The sequence below is a fragment of the Rhea americana genome, unplaced genomic scaffold (genome assembly GCF_003343005.1).
Source record: "Rhea americana isolate MKP2758 unplaced genomic scaffold, rheAme1 scaffold_500, whole genome shotgun sequence".
Classification (NCBI taxonomy): Eukaryota; Metazoa; Chordata; class Aves; order Rheiformes; family Rheidae; genus Rhea; species Rhea americana.
Window position 1 is genome coordinate 108,751 of NW_028186647.1, and position 6,162 is coordinate 114,912.

Sequence of the window (6,162 nt, forward strand, 5' to 3'; positions counted from 1 at the left end):
TTTGACATCTTTATTAAGGAAATATTACTTGCAATATTTATTTATTTGTTGTATTTGTTGGGCTGTTAAGTTTTTATCTTGCTCACGACTGAGTAGTATATATATGCTTCCACGCATAGCATGTTTAAGTGAAAATTGTGAACATATACTATGTGGTGAAGGGGAAAGGAGCAAAATGCAACCTGCCAGTAGAAGGTATTTTAGTCAGTCTGAGTGCCTATCACAGGCATGGCCTGATACTTCTGTGCTGTGGGTGGTGGAACACTGAGTAGCTCCAAACTCAACAATTTGGTAGAAACTGGTGTAATGTAGGCAGCTTGTTCATCACTGTTCCTGGTGCAGACTGAACCTGGGCAGGGCACAAAGCTCTGAAAGAGAAGAGCAAAAGAGTACAGTTTCACACACACACACACACACACACACACACACACACACACACACACATTTCACAGAACAAGGAGGCCAGGCACCACACTTACAGAGCAGGTGATGCTTTTGAGGGCATTACCTTCAGATTTTAAAATCTGAACAGGTTAAGAGAACTTGGCCCTCTGAGCAGAGCTGCAGCCAGTGCTAAGGGTGACATTAGTTCATAGACAGCCCTGAGGARATTGAGGTATTGCTGAGCATAGCTGAGTCTGTTAGCAGTGCACTAGTCAACTAATGAGTGTCTTGAGGAATCCAGAGAGGTGTGCTGGAAAGTGTTTCCTTGCAATGGGGTAATATGGGCCTTTAGCTCTGTCCATGGGATCATAATGATGCATTTTCTTTCAGAAACCAACACTTTTACTAAAATATAATTGCATTTTTTTGTTTCCTTTTGTAAATAGAACTTGTAATTTGGCTTCCAGATGAAAGTGTGAACATTTCAAGGCTGTGAGGGAGGCTGTAAGGGGAACAGAGCRAAGGGGAGTAGTCTCTTAGACTTCCATGAGGAATTTCTGAGCTTGGCCTCTTGAATAGTTCCAGCATATGCCTTCCAAATGTGACTTGTACAAGCTATATCAGCTGCATCTCCATATCAGGTCTCATGTGAGCATTGGTGATGCCCTTATGTTTGTGCCTCTAGATGGCAGGAGATGCTATTTGGCCAGGTTTGCCCACATAACTAGAAAATTATTTTTAATGGGAGCACAGTTTTGATTCAGAAGCAGCAAAATCCATTCTGAGGTCTTAGAGAGAATCACTAGGAAAGACAGCCCATCCCTCACAAAGCAAAATTTGCAATCTGTTGATGTCAATGCATCAGATGCTTGTAAATAGAAATAGACAAATTGCAAATATACAATATACTCCTGTTGTGCTTTCTCAGCAGATACTTTTCCTACTCTTCCTATTGTAATTTCTGCTAGAGTACTGTGGGAAGCAGGAGCCACTTCATCCTGCACTAGGAATAAAAGTATTACTGGCTAGGAGGGAAGATGTGCTTTCAAATTCTTCTTGAATGTAATTGCAATAGTATTTCTGAGCATCTAATCACTTCCCACACTTCCTCCATTTGAGSTCTTAGTTCTTTGAGTTCTTTATCTATTAAAAACATGGGCTATATTTATTTAAACTGATAATAAGATCTCTGAAAGTCTTTGCTGATTCTTCACTGTGAACCTTGACTTTTTCTCCTCATCAAGTTTCTCCCTTCTGTAACTGGAGATTCTTTCTTGAAGCACAGTGAAGGACTAAGAAGTATGGCCCAATGCCTCTGCAGAAATGAAAGCTTCACAGTAGAGATCACTGGGGCTGCATTCCYTTCTGGTACCCATGGAGATGATCTGCCTGTCTCAATGTCTTCTAGCAGGTGCTTAAGCTGCCATGACCACATGTCACCCTCCTGCATAAACAGATGTTAATGCTACAATTCTGTAGGCACCCTGAAACCACCCAGTCACAGTGTTTCTCCCTTCCCTGTGGTCTGTGGCACCAAGAGGGCATGAAATGAATGAGACAAAATGTCTGAGAGGGTCTGGGATCTTCCCCTCTCCTCCAGCTCATCAGTCATTTCATCTTCATGTTGGCCCTTGTACTGCCTGGCCCTGAATGAAAAACTTCTCCTGGATGAGACTGAACTTTTCCTGGACTATTTCTTATGCTGCCTTTGGCTTGTTGGGTTTCTCCACATTGAAAAGGTGCTGGCATTGCATCCTGAGCTTGCTGCAAATTCATGGGCTGGACTCCGGCACATCMTTCCCCAATGTTACATGTGCTGTCAGACTGGATGCTCAGGATTGATATGGCATGCCATGGAGAGGGTCAGTATTTTCATAGCTTGCTTCAGTAAGGAGGAAAGGAGCTGCCTTAAATGGCTTCTCAAAGGCACCCTGCTTTTGGGGGGATGCRGCCTTGGGAAAGACAATCTGCAGAGCTCTCATCCCTCCAAGCCTCCTCGGGCAGGCGCTGGGAGTCTTGTCCCCTGGAGAAGRGGGGAGTCTGAGCCTAGACTGGGCTGACATGGTCACTAGTACAGTCAGAACTGCCTAAAGGCAGGATAAGGGAAGGCCACAGGCTGCAAAGAGTATAGACAATATCTATTTATTCTATCTATTTCCCTAGTCAAATAACAAAGTATGTAAATACAAGTCAGTTAAGGTCATATTTAGTTTACACTGCTAATCAGCAGTGAACAAACMCGAGAAAATGGTTCCAAACTACAAATATGTTACCATTTCCTCCTACTAAAGTGAGAAAAAAAATAAGACCAACAAAATGAATTAGTATTATCAACACAGGYTTTAGATAGCATAACCTAAACAAAACAGGAAAGTAACTAACCATAATCATGACTCATTCATTAATAATTTTAATATCAGGTAGCGCTGTAGGTTGTTTTTATCTTTGCAGCTAATTTTTTGGTACTTTCCAGCTCTGAACGCTTATCTGTCCAAACTGCGCACTGACCTGCTTGGCTGCCACACCATGTCAACCTGAGCTGCTGGGCTCAGGCTGACCCCTGAGCCTGAGCCTCCACAGCCACGTGACAGAGCCACAGCATTCAGCACAAGGAGGCTCCCAACAGGCACGTGCTACTTGCTAATCCCGAGTCTGCAAAAGCTCAGAAATGATCTTTCTGGCATGCACAACAACACCTTTCAAAATGATGGGGAATCTTTCTCTGGTGGGGAACAGTGAGACTTCCGATTTCCAACATACCGGCATGCTTTTTGCGCAGAAATAATCCATGTTAGGACAGAACTGCTTTGAGCTGTCTTTAACTCATAACTGACCAGCCATTTCCCAGTTGCCTTAYTGCTGCCTCAGCTCTTATTTAGCATCTTAAGGTTAAATTCTTTTTCTGGATTTTCAGACCTCTTGCTAATAAATTGCTAAGATTGTTAAAGATCATGTGTGCTGAACAAAAATCTACTCTAACCTCTTCCTTTTGAAATTTTCTTTTGAAAATTATTCTGGGATCATATGTGCTAACAAATCTGTTTGGACTGTTTTTCTTCAGAAGTCCAATGGTTAAGAAATAAGAAAAAATGCATTGCTCAGAGTAACTGAAATGACATTTATCCATACAACTTTTGAATTACTGTGTATATCTGGAATATATTATAGTATTCTATATATCAGATTGATATACAGTCCTATCACATTTCATTAATCTGTACTGGAAATAGGATTGCTTCAAAGAACCATCACATAGAAACTAGGGACAAAATCAGGCCATTAAAATCATCCATAAGGATGATTTGAATTGCATRTGAGGAGAAAAATGTATGGCACTGAGGTATATAACAGATGTATAGCACACAATATTATACAGTAAATTCTTAGTCATACTTAGAGATAAACTGATGATATTTCTAACAAGTAGTGAATTAAATATGTACTGGAAGTGTTACAATGCTTACATATTTTGCCCAAGACTGAATTTATTTTCCAGGACAGAGTGAGATCAAGGGTTTTCTCTCATGCTGAAAAGCCCCCWCAATATGTTTCTGCAGACTTCTCAAGATAATTGGTCTTGCTTTGGCATTACAGCAGCAGGGGAAAAAATATCCTCCTTAAGCAATGGAGAGATATGGGAAAGTGACTTAATGTACATGCAGGAACCTATGCTGCTTTTGATAAACCCACATGCAAGTTGCAAGAACCTAGAAAATTCTGAAAACGTTTGGAAATCCCTCACTTAACCACCTGCTGTGGCACTCTCAAGAGGCTGCACAATATCCCTTGCTCCTGTCAATGACTCTGGACAGCTTGGATTCAGCTGAGCAATTAAAATGTGATGCACCTCTGATGATCCTTCAAACTTCTGAGATTCCTGATCCTTAGTTTCCTCTACAAAGATGGATGGCTGAACCCAGGCATTGTTTTTGCAAACATTATGAGCATCTGAGGGCTTCAAAAAACAGCAAAGAAAAAGAGTTTCAGGCTTATGCAAAGTATTCGCTTGAAATAACCATGCAATATATCTTGTTGGAATGTAAAAAATATTGTTATGTAGGTAATTTTTTGTCATGTAAAGCAAGCAAGATTGCCTAATTTCTCCCTCTCCATTCAAGACTTTACTAGTTTAGCTCCATTATTGTKAGAGGCAGTATGCTTCTGCAGGCCAAGGATGCATTTTTCTATAGCTATCAGCTTCTGTCAGCCACATCAAACACTGGCATCTTGTTTTCCAAGAGGGGAAAAAAAAAAAAAAGAAAGAAAGAAGAATTGATACCCAGCTGTCTCCTAGTTTTTTTGACTTTACCGTCTCTTCATTTTTCCCTTTACAATGATAATAGATATCTCTAGAATGCAACTAAACTTGAGGTCTTACATCCAACACCAGGTATTTCATTCAACAGCAGTACACCAAACAAAGGCTGCTTTAGTCCCCTTGGATATCACCCTGACAAGGAAYAGCGAGAAAGGAGATTGCAATAGTGTCAGTGGAGCCCCAGTACACCTCATCCTTGTTCTAAGGCTGCTTTATGCAATTAGAGAAGTATAAAAGAGACCTTCTGGCTTCCTCATGAACTCCTAATGTTTCACAGTCTGGATTCAGTGATCCTGGGGATCCATCCCTCAGTGTGCATCAAAATTTGGCACCTAGTTTGGTATGGCAACGGCATGCTGTAAGCCTTACTGCTCCTGGGAGACTTCTGCTCAGTTTATCATGTCAARTTATGGGGAAAATATCTCAGTATTGGTGCTTGATTTCAAGTGTGTTATGCTTTTCCCACCACCTTTTGTTTTTGTGGTTGTCACTGAGCTTGAAAAACTTCCTGATAAGCCATTTTGCTACAGGCTTCACACATTTCACCCAGATAGATTTGTAGTCCTGGACCAGGGCCTCAACTAACACTTAGGATCAACTATTCATCGGACACGGAGGTTGTAGGTCAGCCAGCTGCTAATAGTTGTAAAAAAACGGGCTGGAGCTTGAGGCTCCAAACTGGCTGAGTAATCCCTGACTCCTTTCCTAAATTGCAGTAGAAAGTCTTYTCACTTTTGAAAAATGCAAAATCTGTCTTCAAAAATCAGAGGTTTCCTATAAACAACATCATTTATTAGTAGTATCTGGTTGCYTCAGCATCAGGGTGGGGAGGAGTTTATGGTTTCTTATCAGTTGTCATCCTCAGGAGAAGAGCATTTAATGGTTTGAGTTTGAACTAGTGCATAAAATTCTACAACTAACTGTTTAGAGATACAATAAACTAAATGTTTGTGTTTGGGCTCACATTGGAGTTTCTAGTTCAGATTGTTGCCAGGAAGGCAGAGCAACTATGACAATACACCAACATTGTGTGTCAGCACACACATCTCTGCTGCGCTTCCACTTGCAAGGCACATTTTTGTTGTGCTTGGAGGTGACCATAAAAAAGTCTCTTTTGAAGGGGGTGATTAATGCTGTGTAAGCATTCCTGTATCATTTCCTACATTTCTAAATGCTTCTAGGATCCCATCAATTCACATAGCAACTATTCTTAGGCTTTCTTTACATGCATATTATTGCTGTGTTTTCTGATTTTATGAGAAATATTTATTTGGCTGCTATTATGCTGCTTTCTGTTTTATTATGTTGAATTGAAAAGTTGTTTCTCCTCCAAGATCTGAGTACATCTAATGGGAAATAATTTATGCCAGAATGCACAGATGTGGTTGAACAGAGACAATCAAACCCCAGGTGAATTTAGATTCTTCCACTTAGGTAGGAAATGTGGATCTTAATACTGG